Here is a 23,670-nt window from a genome sequence, read left to right as displayed (position 1 = left end):
TATGAGTGGTGGCACTGGGCAAGTGGGCACAGTATACGCTGTGAGCCTGACACACACGCTGGCAGGCAACTGCAATTAGATTACACAGGAAAAAAAAAAAAAGAAGCAGACTGATGTTTTAGCCCTAAAAAGGGCTTTTTGGGGTGCTGTCCTTACAGCAGAGATCAGATGAGTCTTTCAGGACTGTAGTGGACACTGAATACACTAGCCTAGCTATCGATTTCCCTATTAAATCAGCAGCAGCTGCACTGTCCCTCCTCTCACTAGGAATGCAGCTTCCGAATGAATCTAAAATGGATGCTGTCCAGGAGGTGGGAGGGTCTGGGAGGGAGGGTACGCTGCTGATTGGCTGGAATGTGTCTGCTGACTGTGAGGTACAGGGTCATTAGGAACCCAGCTCTAAGTTGAATTCGCAATGCGATTAATATAACCTGTATTAATCGCATTGCGATTACAACTTAGATCTGAGTTCTTAATGGTTGTATTGCTAGAATTGACGAATATAACGAATATAGCACTATATTCTCAATCTTCGTTATATTCTAGCAATACAACCATTAGGATTCCAGCTCTAAGTTGAATTCGCAATGCGATTAATATAACCTGTATTAATCGCATTGCGATTAGAACTTAGTCAAATTTGTGACACTGAAGCTTCCGAATGAATCAAAAATGGATGCTGTCCAGGAGGTGGGAGGGTCTAGGAGGGAGGGTATGATGCTGGTTGGCTGGAATGTGTCTGCTGACTGTGAGGTACAGGGTCAAAGTTTACACAACGATGACGAATAGGGGGAGGACCGAACATCGCATATGTTCGCCCACCGCGGCGAACGAGAACAAGCTATGTTCGCCGCGAACTATTCGCCGGAGAATAGTTCGGGACATCTCTAGTGACAGCAGCGGCATTACCTGTGCTACATCTCCTGTATAACGTTAGCCGCTGGTGACACAATCAACATTACCTGCGGTACATCTTCTGTATAATGTTAGCCGCTGGTGACAGCAGCGACAATACCTGCGCTACATCTCCTGTATAACTCAAGTCAAAAGAGCAGGCACACCACCTTCTGGAGTAAAACTGTGACAGTAATTTATTCCAATGCAATATTAGTAGACCATAAAAGGATCAAGATAAAAAATGAATAAAAACATATACTCAATACATAATGAGTGCATATATCCAATACATATGAATAGAAGCGTATACTCAATACATAATATGTGCAGATATCCAATACATAATAAAATTATATAAAAATAAATAAAGAAATATTGAAATAAAATAAAAAATATTGAAATAAAAAATTGTCAAGCTGCGCTTTGTCTCCATCATCTACTGGTCCGGACCAGAAGCATAAAAGAATTCTTGTTGCCCAGAAAGAAGCTTGGTTTATCCCCATTGAAACACAGCATTGAATATTAGCTATCAGGACCTGTGACTTAAAGGACCTGTGATTCACATGAGCGCAGCAACTAACCAGCTGACAAGATCACCTGACGTCTCGACTGGATCTCCATAGTGACTTCACACACCTACCAAACAAACGGAGCTGAGCGCTTCCACCACGTGGAACCAGCTGTCACGGAACCATGAACCAGACGTACAACAAGAGAAGTGAAAATAAGAAGGCTTTATTGAAAATAAAGCTGTAAAGCAAAAGTCCAAACGGATGGCGAAACCAAAGCAGAGTCTTTGCGAAGCCAGAGGTCAGGAACCAGAAGGGTAGTCAGACGAAGCCAGGATCAGGAACCAGCAGGGTAGTCAGACGAAGCCAGGATCAGGAACCAGCAGGGTAGTCGGACGAAACCAGGATCAGGAACCAGCAGGGTAGTCGGACGAAACCAGGATCAGGAACCAGAAGCAGCAGCAGTCTAGAAGCATGTGAACACAGGAGGACCAAGCAAGGAACTGAAGCCACAGACCTCCTATATATATGAGCTAGGCATCCAGCTCCTCCCGGTGGGAAGGAGGAGCCGCAGGGTGGGAGGCTACAAGAAACCCAGAAACCAAGATGGCCGCCAGCACATGTCAAACGAAGGATAACAGCAAGAAGGTAAGACCATGACAGTACCTCCCCCTCAAGGGCCCCTCCTCCGCGGAGTAAAGAACGGTTTAAGAGGGAAGCGTGCGTGGAAGGCTCGGAGCAAGGCAGGAGCATGGACATCTGCGGAGGGAACCCAGGAACGCTCCTCTGGACCATAACCACGCCAATGGACCAAAAACTGCACCCGACCGCGGACCAGGCGTGAGTCCAGGATATTGCTCACCTCATACTCCTCACGATTGCCCACTTGGACCGGACGAGGCCGAGGAACCGAGGAAGTGAAACGATTACATACCAGTGGCTTCAACAGGGAGACATGAAACACGTTGGAGATCCGCATGCCAGGAGGAAGCGCAAGGGCATAGGCTACCGGGTTTACCCTGCGAAGCACTCGGAAGGGACCAACAAAGCGAGGCGCCAGCTTGGGAGTGGGCACTCGAAGGTTGAGTTTGCGGGTGGACAACCATACACGGTCTCCGACCTGGTAGGAAGGAGCAGGCGCTCGTCTGCGATCAGCCTGGAGTTTCTGGCGCTGCGCAGAGACCTCAAGGGACTTCTGGATCAGTACCCAAGAAGCACGTAGGACGGAAAGGTGATCCTCCACAGCCGGAATATCCTGGGGAGAGAATACCTCCGGTAACACGGCAGGTTGGAACCCATAATTGGCCATGAAGGGAGACGTCCCAGAGGAAGAGTTCACCGCCGTGTTCCTGGCAAACTCAGCCCAAGGCAGGAGGTCAACCCAATTGTCTTGGTGATCGGAGACATAGCAACGAAGGAATTGCTCCAAGGCCTGATTGGATCGTTCTGCGGCCCCATTGGACTGAGGGTGGTAGGCCGAGGAGAAGGAGAGATGAATCCCCAACTGGGAGCAAAAGGCGCGCCAGAACCTGGACACAAACTGACTCCCCCGATCCGACACAATCTCCTTGGGCAAACCGTGCAACCGGAAGACCTCCCTGGCAAAAATCGTGGCCAACTCTTGTGCAGAGGGTAACTTCTTGAGAGGAACACAGTGGCACATTTTGGAAAACCGATCCACAATCATGAGAATGACCGTATGGCCTCGGGATGCAGGGAGGTCCACAATGAAATCCATCCCCAGGTGTGACCATGGGCGCTCCCCGGTGGTTATGGGTTGCAGAAGGCCCAACGGAAGGTGCCGAGGGGACTTACTCTGGGCACAAACGGAGCATGCCGCTACATATGCGGCGATGTCGGAACGTAGGGAAGGCCACCAGAACAGACGTGAAACAGCCCAGGACAGCTGATTCTTTCCAGGATGCCCCGCGGTCTTGGAGTTATGGTAGGTTCGCAACAACCGAGTGCGCAACTCCTCAGGCACAAAACATCTGCCGTTGGGTCTCCCAGAGGGAGCACCAGATTGAGCCGCCAAAATCTGCTCACCCAGGGGAGAGGTCAGGCTGGTGCGAATGGCGGCCAAGATCTGATTCGGAGGTATGACCGAAGTCGGAATCGACTCCTCCCTGGACAGCTTGGAGTACTGCCGTGATAAGGCATCCGCCCTGATGTTCTTGGAACCGGGTAGGTAGGAGACCACGTAATTAAAACGTGACAAGAACAGAGCCCATCTGGCCTGACGTGGTGTCAATCTCTTGGCCTCAGAAAGGTAGGTCAGATTCTTGTGGTCCGTCAGGATGAGGACCGGAACCACCGAACCCTCGAGCAAGTGCCTCCATTCTTTAAGGGCCTGCACGATGGCCAATAACTCCCTGTCACCAATCTGATAGTTGCACTCCGCGGAAGACAGTTTCCGGGAGTAAAACCCACAAGGAAGCAGAGGACCCTCTGGTGTTCTACGCTGAGACAGAAGGGCGCCTACTCCCGTCTCAGACGGTTCCACCTCGAGGACAAAGGGCAACCCAGGGTTGGGATGCGACAGAATCGGAGCCGACACAAAGGCGGACTTTAGAGCCTCAAAAGCTCGGATGGCCTCGAGCGGCCAGACCTGGGAATTACTGCCCTTCCTGGTCAGATCCGTGAGAGGCTTGGCTAGCATGGAAAAGTCCCTGATGAACTTCCGATAATAATTGGCGAAGCCCAAAAAGCGCTGCAGGGAACGAAGACCACTGGGCTGGGGCCACTGTAAGACAGCCGAAACCTTCTCAGGATCCATGGAGAACCCCTCAGCGGAAATGATGTAACCTAAGAAGGTTACCTGGGATCAGTGAAATTCGCATTTCTCAAGCTTACCGAACAGCTTGTTCTCTCGTAACCGTTGCAACACTCGTCTGACATCCAGAATGTGGGCCTCCATGGATTCAGAATACACTGCGTGCAGAATTATTAGGCAAATGAGTATTTTGACCACATCATCCTCTTTATGCATGTTGTCTTACTCCAAGCTGTATAGGCTCGAAAGCCTACTACCAATTAAGCATATTAGGTGATGTGCATCTCTGTAATGAGAAGGGGTGTGGTCTAATGACATCAACACCCTATATTAGGTGTGCATAATTATTAGGCAACTTCCTTTCCTTTGGCAAAATGGGTCAAAAGAAGGACTTGACAAGCTCAGAAAAGTCAAAAATAGTGAGATATCTTGCAGAGGGATGCAGCACTCTTAAAATTGCAAAGCTTCTGAAGCGTGATCATCGAACAATCAAGCGTTTCATTCAAAATAGTCAACAGGGTCGCAAGAAGCGTGTGGAAAAACCAAGGCGCAAAATAACTGCCCATGAACTGAGAAAAGTCAAGCGTGCAGCTGCCAAGATGCCACTTGCCACCAGTTTGGCCATATTTCAGAGCTGCAACATCACTGGAGTGCCCAAAAGCACAAGGTGTGCAATACTCAGAGACATGGCCAAGGTAAGAAAGGCTGAAAGACGACCACCACTGAACAAGACACACAAGCTGAAACGTCAAGACTGGGCCAAGAAATATCTCAAGACTGATTTTTCTAAGGTTTTATGGACTGATGAAATGAGAGTGAGTCTTGATGGGCCAGAATGATGGGCCCGTGGCTGGATTGGTAAAGGGCAGAGAGCTCCAGTCCGACTCAGACGCCAGCAAGGTGGAGGTGGAGTACTGGTTTAGGCTGGTATCATCAAAGATGAGCTTGTGGGGCCTTTTCGGGTTGAGGATGGATTCAAGCTCAACTCCCAGTCCTACTGCCAGTTTCTGGAAGACACCTTCTTCAAGCAGTGGTACAGGAAGAAGTCTGCATCCTTCAAGAAAAACATGATTTTCATGCAGGACAATGCTCCATCACACGCGTCCAAGTACTCCACAGCGTGGCTGGCAAGAAAGGGTATAAAAGAAGAAAATCTAATGACATGGCCTCCTTGTTCACCTGATCTGAACCCCATTGAGAACCTGTGGTCCATCATCAAATGTGAGATTTACAAGGAGGGAAAACAGTGCACCTCTCTGAACAGTGTCTGGGAGGCTGTGGTTGCTGCTGCACGCAATGTTGATGGTGAACAGATCAAAACACTGACAGAATCCATGGATGGCAGGCTTTTGAGTGTCCTTGCAAAGAAAGGTGGCTATATTGGTCACTGATTTGTTTTTGTTTTGTTTTTGAATGTCAGAAATGTATATTTGTGAATGTTGAGATGTTATATTGGTTTCACTGGTAAAAATAAATAATTGAAATGGGTATATATTTGTTTTTTGTTAAGTTTCCTAATAATTATGCACAGTAATAGTCACCTGCACACACAGATATCCCCCTAAAATAGCTAAAACTAAAAACAAACTAAAAACTACTTCCAAAAATATTCAGCTTTGATATTAATGAGTTTTTTGGGTTCATTGAGAACATGGTTGTTGTTCAATAATAAAATTAATCCTCAAAAATACAACTTGCCTAATAATTCTGCACTCCCTGTATACCAAGATGTCATCCAAATAGACCACCACACACTGCTGCAACAGGTCACGGAAAACATCGTTGATGAATTCCTGAAAGACTGCGGGCGCATTGCACAACCCAAAGGGCATAACCAAGGATTCATAATGACCGGTCCTGGTGTTAAACGCGGTCTTCCACTCATCGCCCGCCTTGATCCTTACCAGGTTATATGCCGCCCTCAGGTCGAGTTTGGTAAAGACCGTGGCCCCTTTAAGGCGATCGAACAGCTCGGAAATCAAGGGTATCGGGTAAGCGTTCTTGATCGTGATGCGATTGAGACCCCTGTAATCGATGCAAGGCCTCAACTCACCGCCCTTCTTTTTCACAAAGAAAAATCCAGCCCCTGCCGGGAACGAGGATTTGCGAATGTGTCCGCGTGAAAGCGCCTCCCTCACGTACTCCTCCATGGCCTCATTCTCCGCTACCGACAGTGGATAGACCTTGCCACGAGGAGGAACGGCACCAGATTGTAACTCTATGGCACAATCGTATGGGCGGTGCGGAGGTAGGGCAACCGCGCGCACCTTATCGAATACATCCCGGTACTCCTCGTATTCAGGAGGCAACAGAGAGTCCGAGGAAGTACACAGCAACTTGACAGACCCATGGATGCAACTAGCCCCACACTGCGGTGACCACGAGAGGATCTCGGCCGATCTCCAATCGAAAGTCGGATTATGCTTCCGGAGCCAGGGGTACCCCAAGACCACCGAGTAGTGTGGAGACGAAATAACCTGGAGGCAGACCGACTCTCTGTGAACGGCACCAATGGCTATCCCCACTGGAAGGGTCTCATGAGTCACGTGTGGCGGCAGAAGGGGTCTGCCGTCTATCGCCTCAAGAGCCAGTGGGGAACCTCGAGCCTGCAGAGGAATGGAATTGGCGGCAGCGAACACACTATCAATGAACAAACCACCAGCACCAGAGTCCACCAACGCCTGGGTCGTCACCGAGCCCCCGACCCAGGAGAGGACAACAGTGATCAGTGGTTTGTCAACACGGGAAACCGGGGACGAGGAGACTCCACCCAAGATCTGCCCCCGACAGGATCTCAGGAGCGAGCGTTTCCCGGACGGTTCGGACATGCCAACCGAAAATGCCCACCGAGACCACAGTACATGCATCGGCCCTCGCATCTCCGGAGTACCCTCTCCCCCTCGGACAGGCGAGCAAACCCCAGCTGCATGGGTTCACCCCCAGACAAGTCATCCCCAGAAAGGGTGGGAGGAGAGGGAGGCACGGGTGGGACAGCAAACGAAGGCGCCAATCTGTTAGAAAACCTCCGCAGGCTCTCCTTAAAGGAAGGTTTCTCCCTGAGTCTGGTGTCAATCAAAATCAGGAAAGAAATAAGAGACTCGAGCTCCACTGGTAGGTCCTTAGCTGCAACCTCATCCTTCAAGGCATCCGAGAGACCATGAGAGAAAGCAGCGACCAGAGCCTCATTATTCCAGCCCACCTCTGCTGCCAGGGTACGAAACTCAATGGCGTATTCAGCTACGGATCGTGAACCCTGTCTGATGGACATAAGGAGCTTCGCAGCAGAGGCAGCACGAGCCGGCACATCGAATACCTTCCGAAGAGAAGCAACAAAACCGGAAAACTCGGCAACCACCGGATTGTTGTTCTCCCATAAAGGGCTGGCCCAGGCCAAGGCCTTGTCCGAGAGCAGCGAGATCAAGAAGCCCACCTTTGATCTCTCAGTAGGAAAGGCATGTGGCAGCAACTCGAAATAAATGCCCACCTGGTTAAGGAAACCTCGGCACTGAGTTGGCTCTCCCCCAAAGCGCTGTGGAAGAGGGGCAGAACCGGTCATACCCCGAAACACCGCAGGTGCAACAACAGGTGTCGGGGTAGACTCTGGCGCAACAACCGGAGCGGCAGTAGGAGCGGGCCCAGGAGCGACAACCGACCCATCGGCAACGGGAGCGAAATGAGCCGTGCGTTCAAGCAGGGTTTGCAACGCCACAGCGAACCGACCCAACAGGTGATCCTGCTGATCAAGTCTGGCAACCAGCGTGGGTAGCGAGGATGGCCCTGTACCGTCAGAATTCATGGCTTGGTCCTAATGTCACGGAACCATGAACCAGACGTACAACAAGAGAAGTGAAAATAAGAAGGCTTTATTGAAAATAAAGCTGTAAAGCAAAAGTCCAAACGGATGGCGAAACCAAAGCAGAGTCTTTGCGAAGCCAGAGGTCAGGAACCAGAAGGGTAGTCAGACGAAGCCAGGATCAGGAACCAGCAGGGTAGTCAGACGAAGCCAGGATCAGGAACCAGCAGGGTAGTCGGACGAAACCAGGATCAGGAACCAGCAGGGTAGTCGGACGAAACCAGGATCAGGAACCAGAAGCAGCAGCAGTCTAGAAGCATGTGAACACAGGAGGACCAAGCAAGGAACTGAAGCCACAGACCTCCTATATATATGAGCTAGGCATCCAGCTCCTCCCGGTGGGAAGGAGGAGCCGCAGGGTGGGAGGCTACAAGAAACCCAGAAACCAAGATGGCCGCCAGCACATGTCAAACGAAGGAGAACAGCAAGAAGGTAAGACCATGACACCAGCATCCTGGGTAAAATTGTTCTCGCTCTCCGCTCCCTAGAACCAGTGCCCGAATACACACGTAAGTGGGCTTTTATGCCATTGCACTGAACGGACACTGCAGCACCAACAGAGCGGTAAGAGCTTCAGTGAGGCAACCCTGAATCGCTGAATCATTTGCACTTTTTATATTGTGCGCTTATCCACATTAGGCTGTGACTTGACCTATTTGGTGGTGATCATCATTGGTAGCGACTATATTGCTGAATGTCTGTGAAGGTTCTCATTTATCCAGGTCATGGTATATCTGTAAAGAATAATTCAAGGCAACTGGACTTACTGTAGATTTCTTTAAAACATTTCACTCGTTCTTTCAACGAGCTTTCTCAATTCTGAGTGACTGTACAAGAATTCTCTGGGAATAAATATGTAACTGAATCAACATCTGGTAATTATACCCAGCATGGGGTCAGAGGTCATTATACCCAGCATGGGGTCAAAGATATTGATTCCATTATCCTAATTGGAGTCAGTAGGTGATAATGACCTCCCAGAAAAAGGTGTAAAGACAGCATTGTATGTGGCAGACAATAGATGTCTAACCCCCCCGCCTCTATTCAAGCTTGGCTTCTCAATTTTTACGTAGATGGCCTCCTTCACACCTCGTTTGTATCAATCGGCCTCCTTATCCGAAACACGTACTTGACTGTCTTCAAAGATGTGACCTGTTTCTTTTAGATGTAAGTACATGGCTGAATCTTGTACAGTCACTCAGAATTGAGAAAGCTCGTTGGAAGAACGAGTGAAACGTTTTCAAGAAATGCACAGTAAGTCCAGTTGCCTTGATTTATTCTTTACAGACATATTGCTGAAGACTCAATATTGAGACTTCCTCCACACAGACATTGCTGTGTTTCCATTCTTGAGACGTTTTATACTGGATTTTGATCATCTGATGAGTGAAATGGGCTTTTGAGATATATATATTTATTCCCCACCTGGAGACATCCATTCTATTATACAATTCCCTGATCAGCGGATTTATTTGTTTTTATCATTTTTTACTTCAATATTTTTTTTTTATTTCAATATTTTTTTTTATTATTATAATTTTTTTTATATCATTTTATTATGTATTGGATATCTGCACATATTATGTATTGAGTATACGCTTCTATTCATATTTATTGGATATATGCACTCATTATGTATTGAGTATATGTTTTTATTCATATTTTATTTTGATCCTTTTATGGTCTACTAATATTGCATTGGAATAAATTACTGTCACAGTTTTACTCCAGAAGGTGGGGTGCCTGCTCTTTTGACTTGATTTTTACCCTCACTTTATACTGGGTGGGTGACCCAGTGAGCAGTGAACCCACTGTTATCCATCCATTCAAGTGTTGAGCCTCCCATCTGTTTATTTCATCTCCTGTATAACGTTAGCCGCTGGTGACAGCAGCGACATTACCTGGGCTACATCTCCTGTATAACGTTAGGCACTGGTGACAGCAGTGACATTATGTGTATAACGTTTGAGCATCCTAAATATCAGTGATATTTAGTTAAATTTTTTTGCCGCTGGTGACAACGACATTACATGCGCTAATTCTCCTTTATAACGTTTGCGCATCATAAATATCTGTGACATTCAGTTAAATTTTTTCGCCGCTGGTGACAGCAACATTACCTGTTCTATATCTCTTATATAGCGTTTGAGCATCCTAAATGTCAGTGACTAGGGTTGAGCGAACCCGAACTGTAAAGTTCGGATTCGTACCGAACTTTAGGATTTTTGGACCTCGGACCCGAACCCGAACTTTTCAGTGAAAGTTCGGGTTCGGTGTTCCGCGATTTATTGGCGCTTTTTGAAAGGCTGCAGAGCAGCCAATCAACAAGCGTTTAACTCTGTGCCCTTAGAAGCCATCACAGCCATGCTTACTAATGGCATGACTGTGATTGGCCAGTGCAGCATGTGACCCAGCCTCTATATAAGCTGGAGTCACATAGCGCTGCACGTCACTCTGCTCTGATTAGTGTAGGGAGAGGATGCTGCTGCTGTAAAGAAGAGAATAGGACAGAATCTTTAATCTGAAGTGCTTGTTAACTCAGCGATCTACCTAGATTTTGTTGTGTGGGTGCAGTGCACAATCTTTTTACCCTGCGCTGAGCCCAGTGACCCAGAAAAAAAACTTTGATCCGTCTGTTAGTTAGGTGGGTGGCCATTTTATGCAAGCTCAGTACACCAGCACAGCATATGTGCATTTGTGACAGTCAAATACAAGCTTGAAATACTGCAATTATATTCTGGGTTTAAAAAAAATCACCCTTTTTTGCCAATACTCTCCATCTTGGGCCTCTGCCGCATTAGTCAGTGTACAATTTAAGCTTGAAATACAGCAATCATTTTCTGGGTTTTAAAAAACTTTTGGCAAAATACTAAATTTTACAGCCATTGCTGCATCTGTCAGTGTGAAATGCAAACCTTATATACTGCTGTCATATTCTATTATTAAATAAACACCCATTTAGTGCAAAATCCTAATTTTTGAGTGTTTGCTGCATCTGTCATTGTTAAATACAAGCTTGAAATGCAGCAATAATTTTCTGGTTTTAAAAAGGCATCCATTTTTGGCAATACCCTCCATCTGGGGCTTATGCAGGTTTTGTCAGTGTGCAATTTAAGCTTGAAATACTTAAATAATTTTATGGGTTTTAAAAAACAACCTTTTTGTGCAAAAGAATAAATTTTACAGCCCTTGCTGTTCTATTCTGTTATTAAAAAAACACAAATTTTAGGCCAAATACTAAATTTGCGGCCTTGGCTGCATTGTCAGTGTGAGATACATGCATAAGATACTGCTGTTCTATTCTGTTATTAAAAAAACACCCATTTTGGGCAAAATACTTAATTTTGCAGCCTTTGCTGCATCTGTCAGTGTGAGATACACGCGTTAGATAGTGGTTTTCTATTCTGTTATTAAAAAAACACCCATTTTGGACCAAATACAAAATTTGCGGCCTTGACTGCATCTGTCAGTATAAGATACACACGTTAGATAGTGGTGTTCTATTCTGTTATTAAAAAAACACCCATTTTGGGCAAAGTACTTAATATTGCTGCATCTGTCAGTGTGAAATACAAGCGATAGATACTGTTTTTCTATTTTGTTATTAAAAAAACACCCATTTTGGGCAAGATCCTAAAATTGAGAAATATGAGGAGAGCGTCAAATAAGGGAGGTGGCCCCGGTCGTGGTGCTGCTGGTGGAGCTCCTGTTGCAGGGAGAGGACGTTGTCAATGTGTGCCAGCTACACGCACAAGTGAAACACCTTCCTCAGATGCGAGTAGGCAACAGAACCTCCAGCGGTATTTGGTCGGGCCTAATGCGGCTCTACGAATGGTGAGAACAAGTACAGGCGATAGTAGATTGGTTTGCTGACAGTGCCTCCAGTTTCTTTACATTGTCTACCACCCAGTCTCCTGCTGAAAGATCAGAGTTGGCACCTGCAGCCGATGTCCATCAGTCTTTCACCTCACCCCCTTTCAAATCAGCCAAGTAGAGTTGAGCGGACACCTGGATGTTCGGGTTCGACGAGTTCGGCCGAACTTGAAAAAAAAGTTCGGGTTCGGGACCCAAACTTGACCCCGAACCCGAACCCCATTGAAGTCAATGGGGACCCAAACTTTTGGGCACTAAAATGGCTCTAAAATAGTCCTGGAAAGGGCTAGAGGGCTGCAAAAGGCATCAAAATGTGTGTAAGAGCATGGCAACTGTTCTGCAAACAAATGTGGATAGGGAAATGACTTAAAATAACATAAAATACTGAAAAAATAAAAATAACAATCTGGATATAGGAGTAGGAGGTTGAAGAGGCGGTGGGTGGGTGGATGTGGCGGTGTAGGTTGACGTGGCGGTGTAGGTGGAATAGGTAGCCAAAACTGATTTGTGTTATTTTTTATTTTTAAATTGGGGTATCCCCCAAAATATTGGGACATATAACAAAATAAAACAAAGAATAAGACCCCTTTCACACGAGCGAGTTTTCCGCGCGGGTGCAATGCGTGACGTGAACGCATAGCACCCGCACTGAATCCTGACCCATTAATTTCAATGGGTCTGTGCACATGAGCGTTGTTTTTCACGCATCAGTTCTGCGTTGCGTAAAAATCACAGCATGTTCTATATTCTGCGTTTTTCACGCAGCCCTGACCCCATATAAGTGAATGGGGCTGCGTGAAAAACGCATTGCATCCGCAAGCAAGTGCGGGTGCGATGCGTTTTTCACTGATGGTTGCTAAGAGATGTTGTATGTAAACCTTCCGTTTTTTATCACGCGTGTGAAAAACGCATCAAAAAGCATTGCACCCGCGCGGAAAAAAATTAACAACTGAACGCAATCGCAGACAAAACTGAGTGAACTTGCTTGCAAAATAGTGTGAGTTTCACTGAACGCACCATGAACGCATCCGGAACTAATCCGTCACGCTCGTGTGAAAGAGGCCTAAGTGCACTTGAGTACAAGAATGGATGGTTGAGGCTGGTATAAATGTCTATTCTGCACAAGGTACGGACAAGTCCTGTGGGATCCATGCCTGGTTCATTTTAATAAACGTAAACTTGTCCACATTGGCTGCGGCCTGTGATGATGCTCTCTGCCGTACTAAACCCACGTTCACACTATACACTGGCTGCAGGGCAGGTCAGCACCTCCAAGGCTGACAAAGCTTTTCCACATTTGGGCCATGCTAACCCTGCCTTCTCAGGTGCTGGTGGTGCCCCAGCTGCGTTGGCGACCTCTTCCTCCTCCTCTGCCTTCGCCTTGTGCTTCCACTGTGCCCCCGCTGTCAGGTGGGAATGCCATCAGCAGCGTGCGCTTGTAGTCACGCATCTTCCGATCAGTAACAGATGTTTTCACTAAATTTAGTTCCCTGTCAGCAATGCAGAGCAGGGGTTCATTCACGGCAAAAGGGGGTTAATGTCACCCAGCAATAGAACAGAGGATTTGAGAGAACGAGGCCCATGTCACCCAGGCACAGCAGGGGTTCATTCACGGCAAAAAGGGGATCTTGTCACCCAGCAATAGAACAGAGGATTTTGAGAGATTTAGACCCCTGTCACCCAGGCACAGCAGGGGTTCATTCACGGCAAAAGGGGGTTCATGTCACCCAGCAATAGAACAGAGGATTTTGAGAGATTTTGGCCCCTGTCACCCAGGCACAGCAGGGGTTCATTCACGGCAAAAGGGGGTTCATGTCACCCAGCAATACAACAGAGGATTTTGAGAGATTTAGGCCCCTGTCACCCAGGCACAGCAGGGGTTTATTCACGGCAAAAGGGGGTTCATGTCACCCAGCAATACAGTCGTGGCCAAAAGTTTTGAGAATTACATAAATATTGGAAATGGGAAAAGTTGCTGCTTAAGTTTTTATAATAGCAATTTGCATATACTCCAGAATGTTATGAAGAGTGATCAGATGAATTGCATAGTCCTTCTTTGCCATGAAAATTAACTTAATCCCAAAAAAAACCTTTCCACTGCATTTCATTGCTGTCATTAAAGGACCTGCTGAGATCATTTCAGTAATCGTCTTGTTAACTCAGGTGAGAATGTTGACGAGCACAAGGCTGGAGATCATTATGTCAGGCTGATTGGGTTAAAATGGCAGACTTGACATGCTAAAAGGATGGTGATGCTTGAAATCATTGTTCTTCCATTGTTAACCATGGTGACCTGCAAAAAAACGCGTGCAGCCATCATTGCGTTGCATAAAAATGGCTTCACAGGCAAGGATATTGTGGCTACTAAGATGGCACCTCAATCAACAATTTATAGGATCATCAAGAACTTCAAGGAAAGAGGTTCAATTCTTGTTAAGAAGGCTTCAGGGCGTCCAAGAAAGTCCAGCAAGCGCCAGGATCGTCTCCTAAAGAGGATTCAGCTGCGGGATCGGAGTGCCACAAGTGCAGAGCTTGCTCAGGAAGGGCAGCAGGCAGGTGTGAGCGCATCTGCACGCACAGTGAGGCGAAGACTTTTGGAAGATGGCCTGGTGTCAAGAAGGGCAGCAAAGAAGCCACTTCTCTCCAAAAAAAACATCAGGGACAGATTTATCTTCTGCAGAAAGTATGGTGAATGGACTGCTGAGGACTGGGGCAAAGTCATATTCTCCGATGAAGCCTCTTTCCGATTGTTTGTGGAATCTGGAAAAAGGCTTGTCCGGAGAAGAAAAGGTGAGCGCTACCATCAGTCCTGTGTCATGCCAACAGTAAAGCATCCTGAGACCATTCATGTGTGGGGTTGCTTCTCATCCAAAGGAGTGGGCTCACTCACAATTTTCCCCAAAAACACAGCCATGAATAAAGAATGGTACCAAAGCACCCTCCAACAGCAACTTCTTCCAACAATCCAACAACAGTTTGGTGAAGAATAGTGTTGAGCGAACAGTTCGAGCATAGTTCGGGTCCGTACCGAATTTTGGGGTGTTCGTGACACGGACCCGAACCCGAACTTTTTCGTAAAAGTTCGGGTTCGGGTTCGTCGTTCGGCATGTATTTTGGCGCATTTTGAAAGGCTGCAAAGCAGCCAATCAACATGCATCATACTACTTGCCCTAAGATGCCATCGCAGCCATGCCTACTATTGGCAAGGCTGTGATTGGCCAAGTGCAGCATGTGACTCAGCCACTTATAAGCTTGTGCGCACGTCGGGACGTGCTCACTCCCGATGTGAATAGAACAGGGTTAGACGCAGCTGATGCTAGGGCGAGAATAGGCAGGGATAATTGAATAACTGGAAGCAAATTTCTCTCCTCCACCTGTGATTCATCTGAACAACTGCAGCTGAGCTGCTTTTTTGATAGGGATTGGCTATTTTTAGAGTGGCCAGAGTGATTTTTCCATCCACAAGTACCTGGGCTGACCGCCGGCCGCCATTTTGCGACTTGTAGTGCTGCAGCAGAAGCTGCCACAGTGTGCATTCCAAAGCTCCAAACAAGTCAGACATCTACACCTGGGATTCAGACCAATAGCGATTTAGCAGCACAGTCCAAGGCTATTTTTTTTAAAGGTTGTGCAGACCATTTTGTGGCACATGTTACTGGGCTGATAGGCGGCGGCCATCTTGGGACTAGTGCTGCAGCACAATCTCTCCCAACGTCCATTAATCACTTGTAATAGTGGTCTGTGCCATAGAAATCCTACATCAGGGACTTGGGTGTGCTTGTGTCACCCCTACTAATACCAGTCCACCTGTAATCCATACAGTGAAAAGCCATAAAGTATTCCAGTGAGGGAATTTTTTTTTTATTTAAAAAAGGCCAAGTTAGTTTATCTGGCGTTCAATATACTAGATACAGTTAGGCCTGCGTTTCATACATCTGGAATTAGCAAACTAATGTGCTGGGGTTGGGAAAACATATATGTACCCATACTAGAATCTGTCAAAGAAAGCGGTACTCACATATAACAGTCATTCCATCTGTAATCCATACAGTCAAAAGACTGAAAGTATTCCAGTGAGGGAATTTTTTTTATTTAAAAAAGGCCAAGTTAGTTTATCTGGCGTTCAATATACTAGATACAGTTAGGCCTGCGTTTCATACATCTGGAATTAGCAAACTAATGTGCTGGGGTTGGGAAAACATATATGTACCTATACTAGAATCTGTCAAAGAAAGCGGTACTCACATATAACAGTCATTCCATCTGTAATCCATACAGTCAAAAGACTGAAAGTATTCCAGTGAGGGAATTTTTTTTATTTAAAAAAGGCCAAGTTAGTTTATCTGGCGTTCAATATACTAGATACAGTTAGGCCTGCGTTTCATACATCTGGAATTAGCAAACTAATGTGCTGGGGTTGGGAAAACATATATGTACCCATACTAGAATCTGTCAAAGAAAGTGGTACTCACATATAACAGTCATTCCATCTGTAATCCATACAGTCAAAAGACTGAAAGTATTCCAGTGAGGGAATTTTTTTTATTTAAAAAAGGCCAAGTTAGTTTATCTGGCGTTCAATATACTAGATACAGTTAGGCCTGCGTTTCATACATCTGGAATTAGCAAACTAATGTGCTGGGGTTGGGAAAACATATATGTACCCATACTAGAATCTGTCAAAGAAAGCGGTACTCACATATAACAGTCATTCCATCTGTAATCCATACAGTCAAAAGACTGAAAGTATTCCAGTGAGGGAATTTTTTTTATTTAAAAAAGGCCAAGTTAGATTATCTGGCGTTCAATATACTAGATACAGTTAGGCCTGCGTTTCATACATCTGGAATTAGCAAACTAATGTGCTGGGGTTGGGAAAACATATATGTACCCATACTAGAATCTGTCAAAGAAAGCGGTACTCACATATAACAGTCATTCCATCTGTAATCCATACAGTCAAAAGACTGAAAGTATTCCAGTGAGGGAATTTTTTTTATTTAAAAAAGGCCAAGTTAGTTTATCTGGCGTTCAATATACTAGATACAGTTAGGCCTGCGTTTCATACATCTGGAATTAGCAAACTAATGTGCTGGGGTTGGGAAAACATATATGTACCCATACTAGAATCTGTCAAAGAAAGTGGTACTCACATATAACAGTCATTCCATCTGTAATCCATACAGTCAAAAGACTGAAAGTATTCCAGTGAGGGAATTTTTTTTATTTAAAAAAGGCCAAGTTAGTTTATCTGGCGTTCAATATACTAGATACAGTTAGGCCTGCGTTTCATACATCTTGAATTAGCAAACTAATGTGCTGGGGTTGGGAAAACATATATGTACCCATACTAGAATCTGTCAAAGAAAGCGGTACTCACATATAACAGTCATTCCATCTGTAATCCATACAGTCAAAAGACTGAAAGTATTCCAGTGAGGGAATTTTTTTTTTATTTAAAAAAGGCCAAGTTAGTTTATCTGGCGTTCAATATACTAGATACAGTTAGGCCTGCGTTTCATACATCTGGAATTAGCAAACTAATGTGCTGGGGTTGGGAAAACATATATGTACCCATACTAGAATCTGTCAAAGAAAGCGGTACTCACATATAACAGTCATTCCATCTGTAATCCATACAGTCAAAAGACTGAAAGTATTCCAGTGAGGGAATTTTTTTTATTTAAAAAAGGCCAAGTTAGTTTATCTGGCGTTCAATATACTAGATACAGTTAGGCCTGCGTTTCATACATCTGGAATTAGCAAACTAATGTGCTGGGGTTGGGAAAACATATATGTACCCATACTAGAATCTGTCAAAGAAAGCGGTACTCACATATAACAGTCATTCCATCTGTAATCCATACAGTCAAAAGACTGAAAGTATTCCAGTGAGGGAATTTTTTTTATTTAAAAAAGGCCAAGTTAGTTTATCTGGCGTTCAATATACTAGATACAGTTAGGCCTGCGTTTCATACATCTGGAATTAGCAAACTAATGTGCTGGGGTTGGGAAAACATATATGTACCCATACTAGAATCTGTCAAAGAAAGCGGTACTCACATATAACAGTCATTCCATCTGTAATCCATACAGTCAAAAGACTGAAAGTATTCCAGTGAGGGGATTTTGCTTATAAAAAATAATATATTTCATTGTGGTGCGAGTTGAATCGCAACAATGAAGAAAAATACTATTAAGGGACGAGGACGCGGTCGTGGTGGTGTCCGTGGAGCCTCTGTTGCTGGTAGAGGACGTGGCCGTTCGGCCCCAGGCGCACACAGTAGGGAACTGTAGTGTACGGGAGTTGTAATACCCGTCACTACCAAAGTGTCACTTGGTGTGCCGTCGTCCCTCCTAATTATGGGGAAGTTGCTTTATGTCAGTTTTATAAAATGTAATGTAATGTGTGTATTTTCCTGTCACTGAAACTTGCACTTACAGGCCTGCTAGGGGTGTCATTCCTACTTCTAGTCCATAGAGGGAGCTAGGGAGCCCTAGTTTATATAAGGCTAGACCAGGAAGTGCAAGGGAGACGGAGTCTAGTGTCTGTAATCTAGAGATGGAGATTAGATAATGTCTGAGACCAGTCCAGGCCTGAAGCCTGCTGTTCAGGAGAAGATTCCCTCCTGAATCCCTACATGCAGAAGCAGGAATACCTTAGCCTGAGGAACCATTCAGAAGCTAGGAGAGACTGAGGCAAATATCAGAGGAGCCAGAGGTATTGAGGAAACAGAGGAGGTACTTATGAAAGCCATAATCAAGGATATAAAGCCAGACTTAGGTTAATGGGCCTTGGTGAAGAATTGCTATATTCCAGGATCAGACAGAATTAGAGTGCTAGCTCCTGTGCTGCGAATCCTGTGTTCAACACTCTGTAATTACCCTGCTGTACTGAATTGCCTGCATCGACCGAATTGCAAAATCGACTGTATGCTGAGGAACTGCGTTTCCAATATTGTCTCTGCCTGCAAACTACTAAAGTTGAAGTTCTGTTTTAACACCACGTTTCCTCAAATTATTCCTGCATCCGCAAACGGCGTGCCACCGTTTACTTGGCACTGGCGTCACGAACTATTTCTACCTATACCTGCCCTTGCAGAGAGTCAGCTGTACCAGGTTAGTGTATATTGCACTACTACACTCAGAAACACCTACTACGCACAACTTGAGTACGCTGCACCTCTCTTTTGGCGTTCCACGAACAGGATACGCACGCTTTCTAGTGCAAGAAGCGTGAACTTTGTGCCTTATACCGTTGCCCTGTGACCAAAGTGACAATTTTCCTGTTTTATTCAAGTGGACTTTGTGGATTAAAAATCATACCCAAAGTGTGTCAAAAACTTCTAAAACGCGCTGTACAGTATTGCGCTGCACAGAGGAAGAAAATCGCCGCATTGGAGTGTGGTTTTGTGGACTTTAAACATTCTTGCTTGCCGTCAGTGAATAGACAGCGTTTGTACCTAAAGATGGCCGCTGGGCTTGCTGAATTTACTGCTGCGTCACCTTCATCCCGAAAAGGCGGGAAAAGTTGGCGCCTTTCTGAAGAAAAAGCGGGAAGAAGGTCAAGGGCAGGCGCCACGGCTTATCTGGACATTTGCATGTCTGCCAGCATGGACACCGCCCTCCATATACTGGAATACCTGGGGGGCGGCTCCCCAGTGCAATGGGAGGAGCTGGCTACTCTAATTGACGCGACCCTATCGCTCTCCTCAGTAGGATCGAGCATGTTGGATTGTGAGCAGAGTGTTGCTGCAGCGTCCGCACCTATGATTGGAAAAATGACCGACACCGGTGTAGAGCCAGAGGAGGCTCCACCGGCCTACGCTCCGGGACCGGAGCAACCTGCCTGCCGCACCAGGGAGAAAGAACCCGAGCCCTACTATGGCTCATGGAGGGACTTTTTTCAGCCAACGTTCCAATGGTCTTCCCTGATGGCGGAGATTCGGGAGGCCGCTATCAAGCGAAATACCCAGACAAAGATCGTGTATGAGGAGTTAACTAAGACCATACATGAAAGACATACGCACACCCAACCCCGCCTGGAGAGGAGAAAGGGAGTGGTGCTGTCGTTTGACAAATCCCGTGGCTACGGGTTTATTCAGGACTATCTTACTGGCAGAGACCTCTATGTCAATCGAAGGTCTGTCAAGAGAGACTACCTCCCTTCGTACCAGCACAGCCTCCGCGAGGGAGAGGAAGTGGAGTACACCCCTGCCGAGAGCCTACGAGGCCCCTATGCGACTGCTGTGACCCGTCCGAAGCGAGGACCTGAGGATTGGGAGGCAGAAGAAGGAGAAGACTACTCTGGCTGCGAGCGAGAACCGGAACGCTCTCCAGAGCCGGCCCATCACGCCTTTCAGGAGCGGAGCTCCTTCATCGGGCCGAACGTCTTCTGGCAGCCAACCGTGTTGGAGAAATGGGTGAGCCCCTACCCTTCCCCCGAGCTGCCACGTCGGGAGAAGACACTATCTGAGCTGGAGCAGCAAAGAGGATTGAGTGCTACCTTCCAGAACATCCGGATGGGACGGAGACCAGAGGCAAGTCCAGAACCTGAAGAGGCCGAGTCTGCATCAGCGGTGACTGTACCTGCGCCGGCGGAGCCAGCAGAGAACAGCGACTCCGACACCGAGAGTATCGGTGAGCAGATCGTCCGGCTGGAGGAGAAGTTGCGGGAGTTGCGTAAGACCTACACCGCCAGGATCCAGACGCCGCCGAGGAAGGATGAGGTAAGGGTGCCTGTCACCACCCGCCGACCGCCTTCTGTTGCCACCGCTCCGTCAGTGCCCCAGACCGGACCCGCGATTGCTGTGAATTGCTGCACCCAGAGCACCGGACCGCTTGCTGCGGCGGTACCAAGTATGTCACACCCTGCAGTGATTATGCCAGGGCCGGCACGGCCCACCAGAGGGTTCACCCCTAGGCCTATGGGGCCAATACCTATTAGGGGCCCCTTTACCCTGCAGCTGCCCCCTGATACAGTCATGTGGGCCCATCCTCCTGTAGAGGAATACTACAGAAGATACCTCCCAGCAGAGCCAAGTAGCTACAATATGCCACTGTGATCAGCCTGCTAGGCCTGTGATTTATTTCTTCAGAAGGTGATGTTAACCCTTCCAGGACAGGAGTCCTATGTTGCTGGTCCTTTGTTGCAGCTGCCAGTTTGTCCACGGCTCAGTGGTAGGTGTTGACCACTGAAATCACAAAGTCAGCAAGGCCACGTTTGTTTCCAGGACCTCCTGCCTGCTTTTGTTACCCACGCCAAGTTGTGCCTGTTCCTTTGTTGCACCTTTTACCCTTCACCCCCTTTTCAGGTTGATCAGGGGTGTTACAGCACTTGTCTTTGCTGTCCATTTTATTGTGCAACCAGTTACCAAGGAACCGTGCCCGGAGACAGACTCAAAAGTACCTGAGCCTCTGAGATTCTTATTCTTTTAAAAGTATTGTGCCCAGAGATGGACTCCACCGCATGAGAGCCTCTGTGATTTAATAAGAAATAGCCTGGGTACGGACTCATGTTTGTTATTTGAGCCTCCAAGAACTTTTATACCGTTTTCTACTGTTTTATCATGGACTTATTCATTGTCATGGACTATCCTGGTTCTAATGTTACGCTGTGCCAGGTCAGCGCCCCCGTTCCATTCACTATCCTGAGAGAAGAGAACGACGCCCCTTGTCACCACACTTCACCTTTGCCAATTGGACCTGATGTAAATGTAAATGCAGATGAATTACATGTATGTATGCCTGCATGTCTCTATGTTCTATTTCAGGTAGAGATTCCAGTTGGGCGACCCATGATGGAGTACGAGGTCGTACTCAGCTTAAAGCAGTGGGGTATGTAGTGTACGGGAGTTGTAATACCCGTCACTACCAAAGTGTCACTTGGTGTGCCGTCGTCCCTCCTAATTATGGGGAAGTTGCTTTATGTCAGTTTTATAAAATGTAATGTAATGTGTGTATTTTCCTGTCACTGAAACTTGCACTTACAGGCCTGCTAGGGGTGTCATTCCTACTTCTAGTCCATAGAGGGAGCTAGGGAGCCCTAGTTTATATAAGGCTAGACCAGGAAGTGCAAGGGAGACGGAGTCTAGTGTCTGTAATCTAGAGATGGAGATTAGATAATGTCTGAGACCAGTCCAGGCCTGAAGCCTGCTGTTCAGGAGAAGATTCCCTCCTGAATCCCTACATGCAGAAGCAGGAATACCTTAGCCTGAGGAACCATTCAGAAGCTAGGAGAGACTGAGGCAAATATCAGAGGAGCCAGAGGTATTGAGGAAACAGAGGAGGTACTTATGAAAGCCATAATCAAGGATATAAAGCCAGACTTAGGTTAATGGGCCTTGGTGAAGAATTGCTATATTCCAGGATCAGACAGAATTAGAGTGCTAGCTCCTGTGCTGCGAATCCTGTGTTCAACACTCTGTAATTACCCTGCTGTACTGAATTGCCTGCATCGACCGAATTGCAAAATCGACTGTATGCTGAGGAACTGCGTTTCCAATATTGTCTCTGCCTGCAAACTACTAAAGTTGAAGTTCTGTTTTAACACCACGTTTCCTCAAATTATTCCTGCATCCGCAAACGGCGTGCCACCGTTTACTTGGCACTGGCGTCACGAACTATTTCTACCTATACCTGCCCTTGCAGAGAGTCAGCTGTACCAGGTTAGTGTATATTGCACTACTACACTCAGAAACACCTACTACGCACAACTTGAGTACGCTGCAGAACGAACTCCCTCAACTAGCCGGCAGAATGTACCGCAATATCTCGTGGGGCCCAATGCCGCTCTTAGGATGGTAAGGCCTGAGCAGGTACAGGCATTAATCGATTGGGTGGCCGACAGTGCTTCCAGCACGTTCACCACATGGTCTTCCACCCAGTCTTCTGCGGAAAGCGCACAGGTGGCACCTGAAAACCAAGCCCATCAGTCTGTCACATCACCCCCAAGCATATCAGGGAAACGGTCTGAGCCACAAGTTATGCAGCAGTCTGTTCTTCTGTTTGAAGACTCTGCTTCCAGGGTTTCCCAGGGGCGTCCACCTAGCCCTTCCCCAGTGGAGGAAGACATACTATGCACTGACGCACAACCACTTATGTCTCCAGATGAAGAGGACATGGGAATACCACCACAGCAGAGTCACCGACTCTCTGATGATGACGAAACACAGGTGCCCACTGCCGCGTCTTTTTGCAGTGTGCAGACTGAACAGGAGGAGGTCAGGGAGGGAGACTGGGTGGAAGACGATGCAGAGGACGATGAGGTCTTAGACCCCACATGGACTAAAGGTCGTGGCGATGACTTTCACAGTTCAGAGGAAGAGGTAGTGGTGAGACCGAGACAACAGCGAAGCCAAAGAGGGAGCAGGGGGCCAAAGCAGACGAGCCGCCGCCCCCAGAGTTCGCCTGCTACTGGACATCGCCAACAGGGACCCAGCCCCACAAAGGCAGCTTCAAAGAGTTCCCTGGCATGGCACTTCTTTAAACAATGTCCTACCGACAAGACCCGAGTGACTTGCACGCTCTGCCATCAGAGCCTGAGGCGAGGCATTAACGTTCTGAACCTCAGCACAACCTGCATGACCAGGCATCTATATGCAAAGCATGAACTGCAGTGGGGTACACACCTTAAAAACCAGGCACTCGCTGAGGCTCCCCCTGCTCCCTCTACCGCTGCTGCCTCGGCTTCCGCCTCAAGAGGAATGTTGCCACCTGCCGAGCAGCAAACAGAGGATGTGCCACCGACACCACCACCACCGCCA

This window comes from Bufo bufo, chromosome 4 (genome assembly GCF_905171765.1).
Source record: "Bufo bufo chromosome 4, aBufBuf1.1, whole genome shotgun sequence".
NCBI classification, from domain to species: domain Eukaryota; kingdom Metazoa; phylum Chordata; class Amphibia; order Anura; family Bufonidae; genus Bufo; species Bufo bufo.
This window is presented reverse-complemented; position numbering follows the sequence as displayed.